Raw genomic sequence first — 23,697 nt, 5'->3', positions numbered from 1 at the left:
AATAACTCTGCCAATTTTAAGTCTACAAACTCAAAATTTTATATACAGAGTACTGAGATTTCGCAAAATATATGTGATCTGTTTTCAGCCAGAAATTTGGCTGGTAGGGGGTCAAAGTCCAATGATTTTACTTTTGAGATCTCTACCAAACTCCTCCGATAATTTTGGGTCTAAACATTTGGAATTTTAGATATAGGTTCCTTGGACATGGATCTAACATAATAACTTCATTTAAGCCCAAAAAATAAATAGTAAGGGGTTATAATAGGGATCGAAATAAAAAAGAAAATTAGCGTTTCTTTTCTAATTTTTGCTCAGCATACACCTGCAAACACCCGGGCAACGCGGGGCTGAAATGCTAGTATATATATAAAAGTAACAATTGATCATCATTACTATAGCAGGAATCCACATAACATTTTATTAAAATATATAACTAACAAACGCGGCGTTGAAGGCAAGTCGACGTCATATGTTCATCTGATTCAGGAGTTTGTTCTCTAGTAAAGAGGAGTGGACTACGAATATAGACGAATATATGCGGTATAGACGTGAGTTTATCTATCCCACACATGATATGGAGTATTGTATCATGCAATAATACATAATAAAATTAATGAATTGATTGAAATATGTAAGTTTCTCTCAATTTTAAGATATAAGTAGAGTTTGCTAGAAAATTTGACTGTACATTACATAGATTACTTTTAAGCTCACACATATTTCTGAATGCGAGCACCAACAGAGAGGAGGATTTGTTTTAGTAGTTTTTTTGTCTGGTTTTATCGTGATTTGTGTCTTCATCAAACAATATTTTACTGTTATAACATTTATTATAACATTTATTAACAACTCAAATAATGCATAGGTTGAGTTTATGTGTTTACTACTTATATTACTAATTTGTTAATTTATTTGGATTAATTAATAATAATCATCTCAATAATGAATTTCAATTCAATATATATATATATATATATATATATATATATATATATATATATATATATATATATATATATATATATATATATACCATTCGGTACGGACCCGACCATGGAAGATCAGATAATAAATAAACATGAATTTATAAGACCAAAAAATACAACCTTTATCGCCTTCGGTGCCCGTGGCACAGTTGATAGAAACGTTGAATCTCTACGGTTCCAGGTCAGAATTGTCTAAAGATAGCGGTTTAAATACTACCAAAAGCCGGTCAGAGGCTTACTTGGACAAAACGTGATAAGACGATAACGATTACGGAATGCAGTGATTGCAGTGGATGCAGAGAGGAGATTCAGAGTTCCTATCCCGTTGCAGTCATCACCTGACGAAAGGCAGAGGAATAGTTGACCGAAACGCCGTGACATAACTAAGAAAGATGAGGATAACGACTTTTATTTTATAAATAGATAGGCACGCGTGCACAAGTTATCCGGAAATAGAAATCATCTTACGTTCTAGAAAGACACCACAATATGCCAGTTAGCAAACGACGCCGAACCATTATGGCAAACAGGCGTTAAGTATTTTTAAAATTCATCCTAACAAATATTTTCATGTTACCTTGTTTAAACTTGTTTTTCTTGTTTTATTCATGTATATGTATTTACTTGTCTCTACTTTTCCTGTCTTATTCCTCAGCCCCCCATTCGCGACTACAATTGAAACAGGCAAAAAGTTAGGACTTTATTTTAAAAAAAAATGTAAATTTAATATTTACACATCTGAACGTAACGACTTTTAATCTATAAATAGATAGGCACACGTGCACAAGTTATCCGGTAATAGAAATCTTCTCATGTTCTAGAAAGACACGACAATATGCCAGTTGGCAACGCCGAACCATTATGGCACACAGACGTTAATCATTTTTAAAATTCATCCTTACAAATGTTTTTCATGTTACCTTGTTTAAACTTGTTGTTTCTGTTTTATTCATGTATATGTATTTACTTGTCTGTACTTTTCCTGTCTTATTCCTCAACCCCCCTCTTCGCGACTACAATTGAAACAGGCAAAATACTGCTCGACAATGCTACAAAGTAAACTAGCGATAAATAAACAAAATGCCGGGAATTATTTTCTCTATTACAATGGATAAGTTAGGACTTTATTTAAGTAATATACTAAATATATAATATTACTGCAAGCTTGCTTATATTGAAAATGATTGCTTCCTAGCTAGCCAATCGAACCATCTCATATAGTAAGTCTTATTTTCAATTCTATTCAAAATATAATACAGTGACATTAGCAAAGGAAAAGTTACCTACGAAAACGAACCTCCTAAATTAAAACCTTGAATAATTATCTAAACTCAAATGTAAATTAATATGACGCCGACTTTACAAATTGAAAAAAAAAAACCTTCCACCCATAAATATGGGAGGGGAGATTATCATCAAAAGTGTCCTGAATTGATTATTTTGCACCGGCCTTTACTACTTAGATATTATTAATAAGTCACTAGTACCCATCCCCCCTGTTTTAATGGAGAGTAGACAATACAGTGGATGTGTTATCGGCAGCTCCAGTAACTCTCGCTTCTCTTTTCGTCCCTCAGTCCTCATTCATATGAGCGATTTTTCTGACAAAGGGTGAAGAAAACACTGCTTTAAAGGTCGGTAGTACTTGGTGAACAGTAGTCTGAGATGTCGGAAATTTTCTATCTCTATGTCTATCCTTGTGCACATGTCACTAGTAAGGGTGCTGGGGGTAAACGTTTTGTTTGGGCTGACGTTATCCGCCTGGTAGTCAGGGACCCGAACCTATGATTGAGCACTAAAGTGCTGTCCTATCAGCAGGCGCAACGTACTGGGATTGTTATATTGCCATTTGTTGAATGGATTCCGGACCATGCACTAATATCTGGTGGGGCCTCTCAATGCCATACTAGTGGGTTATTTTTACGGCTTTACCTTTTAATGTGCTACAAAAAAAAACTCCTGTCTTTTTCTCTGTTACTTTCCCTCTCTTTACTGCTCTAACCAAGTATGCGGACATGTTCCACAAATCCTAAAACCTCAACATGAATTATCTCCAGAAAAAAAAAACTCGAATAAACTTAGAACCCCATCTTCCAACGTAGACCCCTACTACCAGTTCTCCTTCTCCAACATCTGGGGTCTACGTTCCAACCTTCCAGATGGTGAAACACAATAACAGGAGACGGAATCGGGCATATTCTTTCTAAGTGAAACTGGAATAGGACCGCCCAGTTCCTTAGATGAGTTCATAATTAACGGATACACTAACTTAACAGCTAAATCTGACCCCCAAGATCGCCATGGGCATGGAATATGTGCCTACATTTAAGATGGCTTCCCGTGTGGCAGGTATATCACTAGAGAAGATCCTAATTTACCCTATATGTGCTTCCGGGTTGCACCTGCTTACACCACTGCATTCATATTTGTACTATATCGGCCCCACAACAGCGGAGTTACTATCTTTAAGAGTATATCTGAGAAAACAGACCACATCCTGTCTGCACATTCCTCGGCTAACATCCACAAATAAGACAGACGACGAGGGGAGGTTTTACCATGATTTTGCGATTACTTATGACCTCACTCAGATTGTTCGCGAACCCACCCGTGTGCCCGATACAACTGGTCAATATGCACGCCTCCTAGACCTTTTTTCTCTCAACTTCCCCTGAACTAAGTTCATGTTCCGTTCATTCTCCTCTAGGATCCTCCGACCAATCCATCGTATCAGTTAAGATAAAAATGAAATCCTTAGACATACCCCTCCACCGTACTGTATACCGACACTCTATGGCTGAGTGGGACAGCTTCCGCACATTCAAATCTTATTTACCTCTGCACTCCATGTTTAAAAAGGAAGTGCCCTCTATAGTATCAGATCTGACCGAATGGTTAATTGTAGGCATAGATCAATTCATACCATCTAAAAAATTCCAACAAAAACCTAACAGCCAGCCATGGTTCTCCCCAGAATGTGCTGCTGCTATCGCGCACAAAAATCACTTTTTCCATAACTACCAACGTAATAGATGCACTGAGACTAAAGCTGCTTTCAGGAACCCCAGCCAACACTGTAAAAGAGTAATAAAAAATGCAAGAGAGCTATATGCCCAGTCTGTTAAATCCAAAGTAGCTGATCAGCTGTTTGGTTCCACCAGTTTTTGGCTAATAACAAATAGGATACTGAACAGAAGTGTGCGTTCTATCCCAACCATTATCAATGGACCAGAGGTCATCTCGTAAGCATCAGACAATGCCAAACTATTTGCCAATAACTTTGCAGCAAATTCTACCCTATGCGAGCAATCAACTCCCCATATTTCCTCCTATAACACAGAACACGCAAATAACATACAGATATCTGTGCATGAGGTCGCCAAGCTTATCAAGAACCTTGATTCCATTAAAGCAACTGCCCCTGACTGAATCCCAATTCTAGTGATAAAAAAGCTTCAACCAGAACTTGCTCCCATACTTACGAAACTGTTTAAGCGTTTCCTTAAGGAGAAGTGCTTTCCGACTCCCTGGAAAACATAATCAGTATGCCCTGTATTCAAGAATTCAGGTGATAAGTCATCTCACTCACAGTACATACTAATTAGTATCCTGTCTGTTATGAGTAAGTTGCTGGATTCCATATTAAACAGAGAAATAGTAAACCACCTCAGCAGAAACAATCTTCTTAATGACACACGCTATGGTTTCCATTTTGCAAGATCTACCGCAGATGTGCTAACGGTTATATCTCACAGCATTAGTGACTCTCTTGAAAAAGGCTTCCTTTCTAGGGCAATTACTCTTGACATATCAAAGGCCTTCGACAAGGTATGGCATAAAGGCCTAATTCACAAGATTTCCAGCTACGGTATAACTGGAAATGTTTTCTCAATCATTAAATCATTTCTCTCCGATGGGCTCATAAGAGTAGTGGTCGATGGACAAAAATCAGAGGCCTGCAGTATTAATGCTGGAGTCCCTCAAGGATCAATCCTGGGCCCCAATCTCTTCCTGATCTACATAAATGACCTCCCGAAACACATACTTAAATCATTCGTTGACATCTATGCTGATGACACGACCATCTATGGCAACACATCAAAGGCTGTAAATGACAAAGTTCTCTCTGATTCTCTCTCCTCTGATCTCGAACAACTGGTTACCTTTAATGCATCTAAAACCAAACTCCTATCTTTACATCATCAACGCTCTGATCCCCATCTGGCATCAATTGGAATGTATGGCTCTCGTCTAGGAGAAGCCACGTGTCTTGACAAGCTTCTGGGTTTGTCCTTTACTCCTGATCTGAAATGGAACACGTACATCAAGTTTGTTGCCAAGGTCGTTTGAAAGATGGTGGGGTCCTTCTACCACTCCAGAAGATATCTCACTACTAATGCAATTCTCTATCTATATATAAGCCAAGTACGTCCAAGGATGGAATACTGCTACCATATCTGGGCAGGAGCTGCTAAAACAGTTTATCCAGCCTTGACAGAGTACAAAATAGACTTCGTGGCTTAGTGGGGGACGCCTTTTTCTCTACTCTGCAACCTCTCTCCCACAGAAGAGACGTTGCGAGCCTATCCTTGTTTTATCTTTATTTCCATGGCAGATAATTGTCTGAACCCCAATCTCTATCCCCCTCGTCAATCTTTCACGAAAAACACCCGTCTAGCTGAATCCACTGTGAAAAATTTCCCCCACTCTTTATCTGTGCCTTAATCAAAACGTGGATTCCATGAACAAAGCTTCTATCTTCGAACTGCACGCACGTGGAACTCTGTTCCCTCGGGTTCCTTCCCACATGTCTACAACTTGGATGTCTTCAAGTTCAACGTTAACAAATTCCTACTGAACCGCCCCCTTAAGTAAACACTTCATCAAATCCGCACACTAACGTACTGTACTTGAAATAACCCTTATCCCTGAGTGGCTTCAGGGCCTTGAAAGTGGTGACCATCGTGTAAAAAAAGGATGATGACCGCTATAAACACAAGCAATATATGTATATATAGAGAGAGAGTTGATGAGAGAGGAAATTTATAACCTAAGCGATGTTGAATACAAATGTTAATATTCAATAATAACCAGTATTAGAGCACACCCAATTTTTGTAACTTAAGCTAAAGCATAGATATTTAGTCATGTAAGGTATATGTCTTTATATTCGTATATATGTTTGTTCAAATAATTTTAGATCAATAAGCTAGAAATAGTAATTCATATATGTGTGTGCATATATAGTTATGTATATATTTATATATTTATAAATATTTATATATATATATACACGTGTGTTTTCGTGCGTTTATGTGTGGCCAGCAGACGTACAATCCACATAGTATACTGTATTTTATTTTGATACGCGTCTCAGACTTTAATCTACGTTGAATGTATTAACATATACAGATGATTAATAAAATATAATAAATAATATTATCGTGTAATAATATTAACTATCCAAACATTAAAACATTACCATGAATCAGTATAATACATTACACGCCCCGGGAACTATATATATATATATATATATATATATATATATATATATATATATATATATATATATATATATATATATATACTCATAAACATATATATATATGCATACGCACATACATACACATATACATATATATGCGTTTACACACACACACACACATATATATATATATATATATATATATATATAGTATAGAATACAGCATGATATATATTTTATTCCTTCCTTTCTTTGTTATATACTACGCTTTTATTTGAGTATTTATGCGTGTTTGTTATGAGAACAGAGAAAATATTTTTCATATTTCTCACAAGAAAAAGACTTATAAATTCGCTCCGAGTGCCGCGAAGTATTGTATAGAGAAAATCGCGTTTTTTCATGCTTAATGTAATTATTTTTCTGCATATCTCTAAAAAAATCTCTTAGTGTAAAAGCGTCGGTGTTATTTTAAGTGGTTGTACATTAGAATCTGATCGGCAGGGGGTATAAAGGTAAAAGAGATCGAGAATAGAAGAATCACTTGTTACAAAATGATGACAGTTGTTCAACCAAGTATAGTTTTCACACAAACCATTCCTTTTGTCGGATACAGAAATATATACATACACACACACACGACCACACACATATATATATGCATACATATGCCTATATATATGCATATATATGCATAGAAATATATATATATATATATATATATATATATATATATATACTTATGTATTTTTCCCTGTCTTTTTACCAAATATACTTTCTCTGACAAACACACACACCCATATATATGTATATAAATATATATATATATATAATGTATATATATAATACATATATATACATATAATGTATATATATAATGTATATATATAATGTATATATATATATATATATATATATATATATATATATATATATATATATATATATATATATATATATATATATATATATATATATATTACTACTTTGGAATAGCGTGTTGCTGTATAAAGTGTTTTATAGGTGACCTCACGTTCCCATACATGATGACATATGAAATGTTATGTTTTAGTAGATAGGGTCATTTATATATATATATATATATATATATATATATATATATATATATATATATATATATATATGTGTGTGTGTGTGTGTGTGTGTGTATATATGTATATACAGGAAGAGAGAAGGTTATATATATACATATGTGTGTATATTTTAATATGTATATATACGTATATATAAGTAAGTTTTGTGCCCCTTGCGCGAAGTTAGCAGCTCGTGCCCACACACGCGCACCTGTCATATGCGTGTTATGCACACTCGCGAATTTCGAAGATGTTTTCCTTGGTTTCCCTAATCGACAGAAATGCAAAGAACCATTTAATGTATGCATGAAATATATTACAATGTTTTATTGCTGCCTTTGTGTTTCTACAGAACTTGAACCGACCCGAATTTTGCTTAACTTAGCCTCAAATTTAGTGTATCGTTTAAGAATCGGTTCCTTTTAACTTCTGTAAAACTAACGAATTATTTTTGTGAAAGTATGTATTTTCGAAATTTTATTTCCAAATTGGCGTAGTTGCGTAGTTTACGACCCGTGCTGAAATAATAACTTTATGATTTGGAAAGTACTTCTTTACATGGGGAAGGCCGCGCTTTTTTAATATCTATTTAGTGCTTTCACCTAACAATTTGACAAATTTAACACAGCAAAATTGAAATTTATAAAAAAAAGAAAAAAAAAGCATAGTTCGTAAATTGCTTAAGCCTCAATGTGTTCAATTTTATCAGTACTTCCGCAAAGAAGGAACCGTGCTAAAATAATGTTATTATTTAGAAACCCATTCTTTTTTTATTTTTTTATTTAAGTTTCACCCCAAACACGGCACAGTGCCACTTTGAAGCACGGGGCTACTATCAGGGACTTAATTAGCGGGGTCATTATGAAGGGAGATGAGTAGAAATATATTTGTTAACATTACACTTGAACTTATGCATATCAATGCCGTTGGGAAAGCAGAATCCCGGAAGGGAGTTCCAAAGACCCGCAGTTCTGGGGAGTAACTATTGGAGTAAAATGCTTTCTTGCACCTAGGGATCTCTACTGTAAAGGGATGAGACTTAGTAGCTTGTCGGATTTGTGGAGCGTAGTTACGTCGGGGAGGTACAAGTGTTTGCAGTTCGTCAGAGCATTCACCATTAAAGTATTTGTAGAACAGGCAGAGGAATGCAACATCTCGCCGATGGGACAGAGGCTGAAGCCTAGATGACAGTTCAGGACCTATCAGGCTGGCGACTCCCTTTTGAACCCTGTCTATGAGCGAGAGACAAGCAGCAGATGCACCAGCCCAGATGTGACAACAGTACTCCATACATGGGCGAATGGTGGCCTTATAGAGGTATAGGATACTGGCAGGCGTAAGTAGTTTTCTAGCACGGTAGAGGGAGCACACCTTCCTTGCAGCAGCCTTGGCAATGCTCTCAATGTATCTATTCCAGTTCATATTCCCTGTAAACGTTAGGCCGAGGAGTTGAAAAGAAGTACTTTCAGGCAATGTGTTCTTGGCCATTGCTATTGGTGGTAGAAAAGGTTTCTTGTAGTTATTGAAGGAAACAAGCTTAGTCTTAGCAGCATTGAATGTGACTAACCATTTTTGTCCCCATTCCACTACAGATTGGAGGTGATCCTCTAGTGTTTCTGCCATTTCCTTGGATATGTGTTCATTTGTTTTCCCCTCATATCTGTTATAGAGAGTGGTGTAATCGGCAAATGTACCCATCTCCGAAACAATTTTATCAGGGAGGTCATTTATAAATATCAGGAATAATAGCGGTCCAAGGATAGACCCTGAGGTACTCCCGCATTTATGTCATATTGTTTAGATGTACGACCGCCGAGGACAACTTTGATGTTTCTATTAATTAAGAAGGCTTTGATTACATTATGAATTCTTTCCGTGATTCCATATGATCTAATTTTCCTTAGAAGACTATCGTGCCATATCCTGTCAAAAGCCTTAGATATATCAAGGGCCACCGCTCTACCCTCCTCTGTTCTGTCCAATAAACCGTATATACGTTCAGAAACTACAGTTAAGATATCTGCTGTTGAACGGGCTTGCCTGAATCCATATTGTTTGTCAGTCAGGAGTTTAGCAGGTGTTATGTGCTGGACTAAGGCTTGATTAACTAAGGGCTCAAATATTTTGGCGAAAAGCGGGAGGAGGCTAATGGGGCGATAATTTAGTAGGTCAGTTCTTTCACCAGAATTCTTGACAACTGGTACGACAGCTGCGGTTTTCCAACATTCGGGAAAGCAAGATTCGTTAAGGCTTTCATTGTTCTTAATATATGGAAAGTGTTTCGTAAATATTTTGCACTTTCACCTTACAATTTCATAAACAAAAGATACAGCTTAAATTCAACTTGAAAATACTATCAAAAATAGCACCGGACCTTCTCTGCGTAAGCACCAATTTAGTTGCGGATTGGTTTTTAATACGGCAGAGTTGCGTTCGAAAACAAATGGTTTCCTTTGATAAAGATCATAAAATTTACCCAGCAACAAAGAATCTAACTTAAACATACAGACCTTTTTTCGGAATGATGTATCTACTTGGATTCTAAGAGGTACTCTCCCAGGCATTACCCTCGTTTTCCGGAAGGGTGTTACTATAAATCATCTCGTGCATTGTCTTAGTTAAAGAACGTTTGGGGATACTAGTGCAGTGGACTTATTGCTCCGTGCTGAAATAATAACGTTATTATTTTAAAAAGGCGATCTTAACGTGGGGAGGGTGTTTTGTAACTATTCTATACGTTAACCTTACAATTGAATAAAAAAACATATAAAACTTTAATTAAACTTGGAAGTACGATTTAAAAAATAGTGCGGATCAGTAAGTGCACTAACACCACTTTTGGCATTTTTTAATTTTTTTTTTTTTGTGTAACTTTCGGTCTTAGTTCAGATGTAAATTCCAAGGTTCTAGACTTTAGGGAAAGATGAAAATGTATCTGCTCTGTTTGTGAAAACAATCCGTCTTAGCTGATTTAATGTTGGCTGACGTACACGAATGATGTTCCCGTTACCAAATAGGAACCGGCTATCACTTTGAACGCAGCGTTTGCAGAGATCGTTCGGTAAACAAAAATTGAGTGTGTGCACGGCCGCATTTTTACTTACGTTTTTTATGTAAAACAAAATTGATTATAATTAGAATTTGGTGGGGGGGTACTGTACACATGGATTCGGGGAAGTTGTCACGGAGCAGGTGTGGAACAGGTAAATGTTGTAAAGGGCAGGATAAGTTGCTATTCTGCTCAGCTGGATGTGTTTTGATGTTTATATGTGATGTATCATGTTTGTTCAGCTCGAGAAACGCAGTGTTTGCCGATCTATTGGTGAGTTTAAAGTGGCGGCCGGCTCCCTCTTTGAGGCGGTGGGTTTGGGAGAATGAGTTGTAAATGGGAGACTAAAGGGAATACTGTTGGAAACTCGCTCAATATATGTCACCGTGAAATAGGTTGATATATATTCGGCGGGTTTTTAAGTGTTTTGGTTGTTTTTTTTTATTTGTAGCTCCTTTTCCCTAACTTGCCGTATCCAAGAGAGAGTCGGCCGTTGTTTTGAATGTTCCAGTGCATCGGTGAACACTGTATGTTTTTCGAGTTGAATAGGCAAGTTGCATTGAATATGAACACTAAAGACATATCCTGTTAGATGGAGGAGTGGCTTGTCTTGCCTTTGGTGGCATTTATTTGTTCTGTATTTGTTTTGTGGCAGCTTTTTCGAGTTTATGTGTACAGTACCCCCCTTTTATTTTAAATACGCAATTTTAAAGTTTCATCACCCGACATATACAATTTCTGAATAAACAAAAAATGAACACGTTCATGATAAATGATATGGCCACTACAAAAATTCCGGTAATTTTTTTACGATGTTCCCCAGTGTATTTGAACTCCCATGTTAAGAACGGCTTTCGGAATAACGCTCTCCATCTAAAGTCGTTCTCAACAAAGGGGTGGTTGTCGGTGTTTATACTGCGCTGGGGTGGATCGTAAAAAAATATCAAAATTCCAAACAAGTTTTGGGAAAGTCATGTTTTGGACACTTGAAAAAAAATCTCATTCGTATTGAAACAATCGTATCCAGGAATTGGCAAAAATCGGACCTTTTTAAGCATTTATATCGAAAATGATATCGGACAATTCTGCATATTTTCCGATTCCAAACATTTTTTTTTTTTTTTTTTTTAGAAAAAAGAAACATGGAGTGTGCATTGCTGTACACATGGATACGGGGAGAGTTAAGAAAAAACAAAACAACTAGAGAAAATACTGTTAGAAACTGGTTCAATATATGTTGCCATGGCATAGGCTGACATATAACCGGTGGGTTTTAACTCTACTTTGTATATTTTATTTAAAAACCTTTTTTTCCAAATTTACCGTGTCAAACAGAGGGTCGGGTACCATTAGTAATTTTCCACTACATCGGTAAACACTGTATGCTTTTCGAGATGTTACATTGAATAAAAACACTAGACAATAATCAAGTCATGTAGAAAAGTAGCATATCTTGCTTTTTGATAACATTTATCTATTATATATTTGTTTTTTAACAACTTTTTTGTAATCTATGTGTATAGCAATACAAACCCGAAACCAGTTTATTCAGATTGACACTTATGGTGGCAATTAATAGTAAAAGATGTTTTCGTTAAGAGTCGCACTTTGTTTAAAAAAACATTCGGCAGAAGTGAGGTCAGACAAATTTTAGGGTACAGATAACCAACACTGCATGTAATGTTTTTTTTTAAAGATAATATATAAAAATAGTTTTATTCAAGCAGTCTTACTTAATAACAAAATTATAACCTTTATAATAGAAACATGAGTAAACCGGCATATTCCCCGACACAAGATTGGTAAAATACTCTCTTACACTATATCACACAAAAATAAACCAACATTCTCTAATCACCGGTATATTAATATGTAAGCAGTTTTGAATAAGAACGTAACCTAAGCAATATAAACATAACTTTTTATTTTATGATAATTTAAACAATATACAGGAATGTTTCTTTAAATTTAGAACTATATAGTCACATTTATTATTTATTAATAATTTAATTGTAATTTATTTATTTTTAGAACAATTTATTTAAAACCATAGTTCTTTAATTGTTCTTTTCACAAATACAAGTAAAAGTTGAAAAACTATGAGTTTTTTTAAGTTTCCAAATTATGTAAAAACAAAAAAATTAGTAAATACATAGCCAAATTAAATTTAAACTGCCGAATCCAGTACATTATATTGCCAAAGAAATTGCGTTTAATTCTTCGACACCAACTAAAATTCGTCACCCCCCCTCCTAATTGGCAAAATATAGTTTCACTCTTATATTCTCAGTAAACTAGTGGGAGGGGGCTCTGCAAAGCAAATCCCAGAAGTTTCAGAAAGCTGGACTTATTTTTTCCATGCTAGAAGATACGACTTTATCCCCCAAAAACCCAAAAAATCTTAACAGCGTAACAAAGAATACTTTCTATAAATAGATGATACACGCGGAGTCAATGTCCGGGTAACAGAAATCACCCTGTCCACCTCTAAGTAACATGGTTAAATTCTCTCTTAGCGATGCTAAACTGGCTGGCGTCCGGTGTGCCTTACGAAACGTTAAGTACTTTTTTAAATCAATCTTGCTTCTAAGAAATGTATACATGTTCGTTTATTTGTCTTCCTTTGGTTTTTTTATTTGAATTTATTTATCGCTTTTATTTGTCTTTTTTTTGCCAACCTTATCTTCACCAAAGTTGAAATTCGCCACCCTCCTCCTAATAGGCAAAATGCTGTTTCACTATTATATTCCAAGTAAACTAGGACGAAAAGCCTCTGCAAAGCAAATCCCAGAAGTTTCAGAAACCTGCACTTATTTTTTTTCAACACTAGAAGATACGACTTTCTTTAGGTAATATACTTTATATCTACACTTTCCATAAACTCGCTTGTATTGAATATGTGGCTTCCTTGCTATCTATAACAAACCACGGAATATAGGTTGTCTTACTTTCAATTTTATATGCACCTGAAATATACAGTGATCTTAGATATGTCACCATGACTTTCTGAATAGATACACAATGTTTTGTGCCTGACCTTATTGGCTGTCGTTAACTACGAATTCTGACGCGCCAAGTAGTCTTATTACGGACGAAACATCCCTCTCTTGCGTGCTACGTATATCTAATATATTCATTTCATCCAAGACAGCTACCATTGTCTGATTTGCGTGTTAAATAAAAAAGAAAAAAAACATGATCTTTTGTCTCTATAACTAAAGTTTATTTGACTATAATTTTTAAAAATTAATTCTACTGTATTCTGTAAGGTAATCCTCTCCTGAACACTAAGTCTATCCTACTACCCAAGCTTATACAAATACTCATGCATTACATAGACTAAACATAAAGTCAGTCTGTAACGCGTTATCCTATTACTAAGCCAACATATAAATAAATATATTTTTAAGATCTAAACTTAAAGGAAAAATATTAAACCATATCTTAACTCTTTCCAACTGACCTGTAGCAAATATAGTTGTTTCCACTGCATGACATTTTACTCCCCCCCTCCTCCAGTAACAATGTAATAGCAATGCCCTTAATCACTTTGAGGAGTGTAATTTCTCAGTAGACATAACATTTACATACTAACCCAGTAACATTAAACTCCCACGTTGGATTGCAGAAATATCTGGATTAGGATCCAGGCGCGGAGTAAACCCTTTCGGTGCTGATGGACTCGTAGATTTCCCCAGCTCATCCGTCTAGGAGAAAGAAAACTCTGAAGCTAAACCTAAGGAGATGGAGGCCCACCCATTCTTGGATGACATCCTTCCTAGTATGGTTACTCGAACGAATTACCGGTCTGCAAACCTAAACTGCATAAGGCGTAGATAGGCACTGCCTATCGCCCGGCTTTCATACTTCTTCTTTGCCTATTAGCCAGGCGTAGAGATCGAGGCGCAGAGATTTGACAGAAACACTCAGTGACTAGGGCAATGAACGCCGATTTCCGCCTCTCCTGACACCTCCACCCCCCTCTAAACTGAGCAGTTGGAAGTGATTGACCATCATAATGCCAGTACAAGTAGATTGGGTTGACCATCGTCTGTCGGTACCGAATTGACAGTTCCTGGTTGCTGTTCCCGACTGGTACTACTGGGTCCCTAACTCATTGATAGCGCTGCGGCTGCTCCATCAACAGTTGAATAACATCTGGATGTTTGTAGTGCCATGGCGCGCCAGAAAAGAGCCCCTGCACTCATCCCCGGTTGGCTTTCCTTAGGCCACAGTCCTAGTAGATGGAAGGCCAGCTGACGGTCTACTTTTGTTGCATGCCTGATGTTCTGCATAACCAATGGTTCAGCACCCCTTTCCTAACTGAAACTTAAAACAAATTACAGTACAATAAAAAAATACGCTTAAACCAGGACAAAACTCAAAGAAAATCAAATTGTCTCCTCAGTTGAGGCTTGCATTTACTAACATCCGTGGGCTTAGAACTAATTAAATGATGTTGAAGCATTTCTCCGAACAAACACTCCGGATATCTTAGCACTAAGGGAGACTAACCTACAGTCCTACATCTCCTCTAACTATTTTAACATGCCCGGATATCTCCCACTCTGTCGTAAAGACTCTGGCAAACATATGCATGGACTTTGAGTATGTATTCCAAACGCCCTCCCCCTGACTAGAGAAAGAAAATTAGAATCGGACGATCAAGCCTTTATGTACTTTAGACTTTACAGGCAATATAATATTAGTTACATTTATTTTCTTCACCGCTTTCCCTCGACCCAGGACTGTACCCTAATAAACCAAGTATCTGACAGCATAAATACGGAATTTTCCTCGACACAAGCGCACAAGTTCATGTATTTGGTGACTTCAATGTCCACCACAGTAACTGGCTTGGATTCTCTTATTACACAGACGCAGCTGGTACCACAACGCATAGCTTCTCTATATATCATTCCCTATCACAGACGGTTACGTTTCCAACCCGTTTCCCTGACCAGCAAGAGCAAACCGCATCAATATTAGATATGTTTCTGACCACAGTTCCTGATGATTGTATTACGAACGTCCACGGCCCATTTGGGAATGCTGATCATGTAGAAATAATAGTTAAAATCACACTAAACTCCAGAGACAAATGGAAGAGACATTGCTCAAAACAACGAGATATTATAAATTGGCCGACTAAGATGCCACCAGGGATCTCATTAATAACGCCCCATAGGAAAATATATTTTCACGTCCTACTGAACAGTGCGCAAATGAGATCACTGAATGGTTTAAAAGAGCAATTGAAGCACATGTCCCCACGCGGAAATGTTATAGCAATCCCCATTCTCCCCAATGGTTTACTTCCACATTTGCAGCTCAGCTGCCATCGCTCAAAGGCAGAACACGTGCCATAGCTTTAACCGCCATAAATCCAGTAACACAGACAAAAGTAAATAGAAACCAGAAGTAACTGTGAGAAAGAAATAGCGACAGCTAAGAGAGACTTTACCGAAACCACCCAAAAACGCGTAAAATGTCAGAAATTAGGAACCCGTTACTTCTGGAAATGTAGTGGAGTAAATAATGGGCAATCAACAATTCCCCCTCTATGCAACAATCATGAAATTGTTTGCTCAGCAACCGAGAAGGCTAACATGCTTGCCAGTCGGTTTTCTTCCAACTCCACACTAGACCCTGCTAACCACACTATCCCAGACTTTCCTTTGAAGACAGACGCAACATTTGACGATGTGAAAATCACCCGTTCTAAAGTGCCTGCCATTATTAAAAATTCTGTACACTGCAAAAGCATGTGGACCTGATCTCATCCCGGCTGTGCTATTAATGACGTGCTCCGCCGAAGTAGCTCCAATCCTCTCCAAACTGTACAACAAATGCCTTAATGAAGCTTGCTTTCCTGCCTGCTGGAACACTGTTTCTGTGGTACCAGTTTTCAAGAATTCTGGCGAAAGAACTGACCCAGTAAATTACCGCCCCATTAGCCTCCTCCCACTTTTTGCCAAAATATTTGAGCCCATAATAAACCACACTCTAGTTCATCACCTTACAGATGCTAAAGTTCTTACCGACCAACAATATGGATTTAGGCTACCCCATGTCACAGCAGACATCCTAACTGTAATCTCTGAGCGTATATAACACTCACTTGACAAAACAGAGAGGGTAGAGCGGTAGCTCTTGATATATCTAAGGATTTTGACAGGGTATGGCATGAAGGTCTTCTAAGGAAAATTATACAGTATCACTGGAAGAATACTTAACATAATTAAATCTTTCTTAGACAAGAGAAAAATCCAGGTTGTCCTCGATGGGCGTACATCTAAACAATATGATATAAATGCGGGAGTGCATCAGGGGTCTATCCTTTGACCTCCATTATTCCTAATATTCATAAATTACCTCCCTGATAAAATTGTCTGTGAGATAGATATATATGCTGATTACACCACACTCTATAACAGACACGAGAGGAAAACACATTAATACATATCTAAAGAAATGGCAGACACACTACAGAATGACCTCCAATCTGTAGTGGAATGGGGACAAAAATGGATGGCCACGTTTAATGCCGCCAAGACTAAACTAGTTTCATTCAATAATTACAAGAAACCTTCTCTACCGCCTATAGCAATGGCCAGCGACTCTTTATCTGAGAGTACATCTTTCAAACACATTGGCCTAACGTTCACAGGAAACATGAGTCGGAGCAATTACATTGAAGGCATTGGCAGGACCGCTGCAAGGAAGGTGTGCTCTCTCTACCGTGCTAGAAAACTACTAAAACCCGAAAGCATATTGTACGTCTATAAGGGCACCATTCGCCCATATATGGTGTATTTCTGTCATATTAGGTCTGGTGCATCTGCTACTAACCTCTCGCTTCTAGACAAGGTTCAAAAGAGAGTCGCAAATCTGATAGACCCTGAACTGGCATCTAAGTTTCAGCCTCTGTCCCATCGACGAAACGGTGCATCTCTCTGTCTGTTCTACAAGTATTTTTATGGTGAATGCTCTGACAAACTGCAAGCACTTGTGCCCCCACGCCGTAAACACACTCGACAAACCCGACAGGCTACTTTATCACAACTATACACTGCAGAGATCTCTAGATGTAAAAGATCTTTCTAATCTAGTAGTTTCTTCCCTAGAACCGCTAGACTTTGGAATTCTATTCCAGGTCCCTGCTTCCCCAACTATGCAGAAGTCCAAGTGTAACATGAACCGCCATCTTGCTGGCCAACTCCCTCCTTGTTCCCCTGTAGCCTGTGTCTCTAATAGTAGCCCCCTTACACCAAAGCGGCAATGTACCTCATTTGGGGTGAAAATGTAATTTTAATATATATATATATATATATATATATATATATATATATATATATATATATATATATATATATAATGTTGCACTTAGATTTTACTATATAATCAATGCTTTTCATGGATTACAATCTGAACGACGAAATATTTTGTACTTTAATATGCGTTTAGCGTGGTCATTTTCACATCGAGTAAAATGTACGAAAATGGTTTTAGAAATGTTAGTAGATTTCACTAGATTGAAACACCCGCATACATACACAAGCAACCATTATTACTCAGCCATCTATTTATATTTCACATCATGCGTTTATGCTTTTCTTCGTTGTTCAAGTAATTAAACGTTTAAAGTTAGTTATTAATCGTAGATAGTTCAGATAGATTATTTTAGACGAAATGAACGTGTGAACATATTCAATTTCATAACATAATTTCCTTTTCTGTCGCGTTTGCTGATAACTATTGAGTTATTCTGTTAGCAGAGTTACTTTAGTAATGATCGCACGAGAGATATATTTTTCATTTCCGTAGGTATTACTAAGCTAAGAATCTTTTAATAATTATTTTTTATAAAGGAAACATCGTAGTTCAGATAAATTATATGCAATCACATAATATGTAGGTTTTTATCAGATTTTTAGATTTGTCATTTTTCTTAAGTGAACATTTGCAGCTGTGATGATTAATCATATATTATCGGTAGAGAATATTGAGAAAATATAACTAACTATTTCCTTGTATAAATAAATCACAAATAATAATCACTATACTACAAAAGTTATACGAATCGATGGATTCTTAGTAAATGGCTAATGCAATGTACATTTTGAAAATATAATTATCAGAATAAATATTTTAAAAAAATAATTTTGAAAATATAATTAATGGAATAAATATTTCAAAAATAATATACCCAGAGTTTAATAATAGTTTTGGAGTTAAAACAAGTTGATATACTTTGCACGGAAACACATTTATTGAAATACTTTCTACGAAAATATACCTACTGGAAATAATATCTGTTCATACAAACATCCACATGCCTCCATTCCAAATACAGAAAATTCAATAGTTGTGTTTGTTATAGAGGATGCGAGAAGCTTTCATACAATATTCAGAGATTATATATAACAATACAGAGAGACACCTCTTATGTTTGGCCTGCATTAAAAGATCTGTAAAATGTATAAAATGTTCGTTATTACTAGATGCCGAAGTCGGTTGTTTGGCATTTTAATACAGATGCAGTGCTCAGAAATGTTCCTCATCAATATTGTACTATAGAATATGAGAGAAAGAAAATTGATACTTTCTTACTATTTATTCAGCATCCATAATATCTAAATAAGTATGCCTTTCATTTCGGATATGGATTGGGGCATAATCTTCGAAGTTAATAGCACATCTGTATATCTTGAAGAGTCATATATTTGTTTTAATGAGACCAAAAAAAAAGATCCGAACATTAGGTATATAATCAAAGGTATTACGTCTTTAGGCTGTAAAAATTGCAAACTGAGTTATTGCTATGCACAACACGTATACAATTAGGAAAACCCTTAAGCAATCTTTGGATTCTTGCATCTGTTCCCATATAGAGTTGAACTAAGAATTTGGAAAATCGTTAATGACAACCAGCAGAAGGGTAAACGATGTATAAATACGTAATGCATATCGGCTTTGCGACTATATTGATCATAATTTTTCCTATTTAGAACTGACTTTTTTTAGATCAATCAGGAAACTCGGCTAATGTAAGGGAGTTTTATATAGCATTTGTTTTGTTATTTTTTTCAATTGAGGAGCGCTCAAGGTGGCAGGTCACAATCTGTTTGAGCTAAAGTGTTTGGTTAGTAAGAATATTTTAATAAAATACTAACATTTAGGGGTGAGTATTTTTTGTAAATCAATAAGAATTGTTATTTTATGAGAATTCTATCAGAAAGCGAATTGTGAAGCTGTAGGGCAATTGACAATAAGACAGATTAATGGTATATCTACTTTTTCGCAATTGATACCATAAATATGATCAATATGATAATAAACATAGCACAAAGGCTACGTTTTAAGTTGATACTTTTCATTTCAAATTAAAATTCCAGCTGTGCAGTGAGAGGAAACATTTCAAGGCGTGAAGTAATTGCTTTTGTGTGAATTTTCTCGCGGGGAATTCAGTGGCAACTAGTTAGAAGTGCGATAATTATCATTTATACAATTGTGCGAAGCTTATGATTTACTTATCTGTTATGTGTTGCTAGAGATATAATATGTTTACTCATATTTAGTCAAGATTAGTTTTATAAAACATTCATTTGCTATTCTAAGGTTTAGCGCGTTTTTTCTTTTACTTTCGCTTTCCGCTTAGCGTTTGTCTCATAATTAATGGCATTGAAATACCATTTATTTGTAATTTTAACATGTTTAAGAATACGAAGACATAATTGAATTTAGAAGAACAAAATATTTACAAAAATGATACACCTGGAAAACAATTCTCCCATTACATTCATCGTCCACAGAACGGTCAGTAGAACAAAAAGCGCTAATGACAAGCAGGATTTGGTGATATCTCATCAGTTTTATAAAATATTGTAAAAGTTTTAATTTAATATATACTAGCAGTTCAGACCGGCTTGGCACGGACCCTATGTACTGTTAATCTTTTATATTGCTGTAGACCCGGGCCAGGGATAACAAATAAAAGAAACCACAAGTAGTGTAAAGTGTATGAAATATAATATGTATTTATCATAAAGAGTATAGGAGTCACTAAAGTCACTCTTCCATTTAAATACATTTTTTCATTGATTTTCCACCCTATTTCCACCACTATCAGTCTTCTTTATTAAACCTTATAAAACGATTATTAGTGAGATAGGTGCAAAGACTGTAAACAGTTATTGCAGAAAAAATGTCAGAAACTGTTTGGAGTAATCCTTGTTTGTATTGTGCAAATAATCGAGTTAAACATCTTAAAAAGGAAAAAAAAGAAGCATAGTAATAGCCAATCTTCTATTCATTTTTTATTTGTCTAAATCTTAAAATTTCCCAGGTGTTTTTTCTTTTTTTTAATCCACAGACAATAACAAAATATAATATGTCAATCTGGAGTTTTTTTGTTTGTTTATTTTTACAGATATTATTCGGAATACCAATGTGTCCCTAAAACACAACATATGAAATAATAACCCACCAAAAACTTACAAGAAGTAATATTCAATAAGTCTAATTTCCTCAATGGTAAATCAAAGAATTAACTAACCCATTCCAGCAGCCACATGTTCTTAAAATTATTAAATTTGCATACAATATATTTGATATCTACTCACTAATACCCATCCAACTATAGGTAATATCTCCTTCTCTCTTACTTTCCCTCTCTCTTTCTCTCTCTCTCTCTCTCTCTAAATATGTATATATATATGTATATGTATATATATATATATGTATATATATGTATATATATGTATATTTATGTATATATGTATATATCTGTATATATGTATATATATAAATATATATATATATGTAAATATATATATAGAGAGAGAGAGAGAAAGAGAGAGAGAGAGAGAGGGGGAGGATGTTATTGAACTCGCTGGTTATCCAATCTCATAAAAATATTATTTCACCAGGGAGACTTGACAACATAATGAGACGTTGTCTACTAAGGTATTAAAAGAAAACGGGCAACATAAAAATGTCCGTCGTTTCTCAACACTTTTCCTTTCGCGTTATATATATATATATATATATATATATATATATATATATATATATATAGAGAGAGAGAGAGAGAGAGAGATTGATAGATGAATAGATATTTTATAAAGATTATATGTATTTATATTATATATATATATATATTATATATATTTCATGTATTATATATATATTATATATATTTCATATATATATTTTATATATATGTTATATATATATTATATATATTATATACATTATATATATTATATATATATATATATTATATATATTATATATATTACATATATATATTATATATATATATATATTATATATGTATGTATTTTTTATATATATAGAGGGTGTCCGTAAAGTTACTATACAGTCTTATTGTTTTATTGTATTATATTTGTATTAATAGTTAATATTTATTTTTTTACAGGTTTATTTAATCAAGCATGCCACGCAAGCTAACTTTGGAAGAGCCCAAATTTATTTTGAAGCGATATTGGAAAACAGAAAACGCACAGGATGTAATTCGTGATTGGAATCATTATTTTAATACAGGACCTTCAACACGTTTGGCTATTTATAAACTTCGAGACAAATTTGATGATAGTGGCTCAGTTGCCGATGCTTCGCTTTCTGGTTTGATGGAATTGTGAGTCCACAGTTCTTGGACGGAACTGTTACCGGAGAAAGGTTCCTGGACAAACTGAGAAAGTTCATCGTACCGGCATTGAGACAACGACCAGATTTCAATAACTTATACTTCCAACAAGATGGAGCCCCACCCCATTATGCGTCAGCTCTCCGAAATTTACTGGATGAGACATTTCCTGATAAATGGATCGGCAGGCGAGGGCCATTGAATTTTCTTCCACGATCTCCGGACATAACGCCAATGGACTTCTTTGTCTGGGGAGTCATCAAAGACTGTGTATTCGAGAAAGCCAAGAAGTGTTAAAGATCTTCGACAATTCGTTATTGATGCATTTGCCAACCTTGATCGTGACTTGTGCAGCAAAGTTTGTCAGAGTGTGGTGTCACGTTGTCGAGAATGTATGGAAGCTGAAGGCCTCCAATTTGAATAGTTGTCATAGAAATTGTTTGCCTTGATTGTTACAGTCTTTTCGGATGTAACACGTGTATTTTCTGAGATTTTTATAAACATAAAGGTGCTATTTCTTTTTATGTCTTTTGTTACAAATAAATATTTTAATACAATATCTTACTGTAATGTTAATATATTACAGGGTGTATGCATAGTAACTTGTAAGACTGTATAGTAACTTTACGGACACCATGTATATTATATATATATTATATATATATATATATAATATATATTTTATATACATATATTATATATATTTTATATATATTACATATATATATATAGATTTATATAGATTTATATATATATTTATATATAGTTTATATATATATATATATTGATATATATATATATATATATTGATATACATGTATATATATTTATATATACATATATTTATATAAATATTTATATATATATATATCTATATATATTTATATATATATGTATATATAGTTATATATATATTTATATATATATATATATATATATATATATATATATATATATGCGAGAATTCTGTGGTTGTTTCTCGTTTTTATATATGTTGAAGATTTTAATTATCCAATCAGCTTCCTAGTGTCCACCGCGCCCCTTCCTATCAGCCAATGGTCATGCCTTTGATTCGAACAAAGGATATGTTTTAGAACTTGGTTAGTGGTTTAAGGCAGACGATTTTCCTCATTTCTGCTCTACTAAATAAAAAGAACGTAAATAACAACAAAATAAACAATACAAAAGTAGACACCATGACAAAAACAAAACCAACACTATCAGAAATAATAATAATAATAATAATAATAATAATAATAATAATAATAATAATAATAATAATAATAATAATAATAATAATAATAATAACAATAATTATAACAATAATAATAACAAACCAACCCCGGAGATTAACAACCATACCATAAATTAACATAATGATAACGAACAAGATAAATGCAACTATAGAC

This window comes from Euprymna scolopes, chromosome 16 (genome assembly GCF_053919585.1).
Source record: "Euprymna scolopes isolate OS-2025 chromosome 16, ASM5391958v1, whole genome shotgun sequence".
In the NCBI taxonomy this organism is placed as follows: domain Eukaryota; kingdom Metazoa; phylum Mollusca; class Cephalopoda; order Sepiida; family Sepiolidae; genus Euprymna; species Euprymna scolopes.
The sequence above is the reverse complement of the archived record's forward strand: the minus strand, read 5'-3'. Positions refer to the sequence as shown.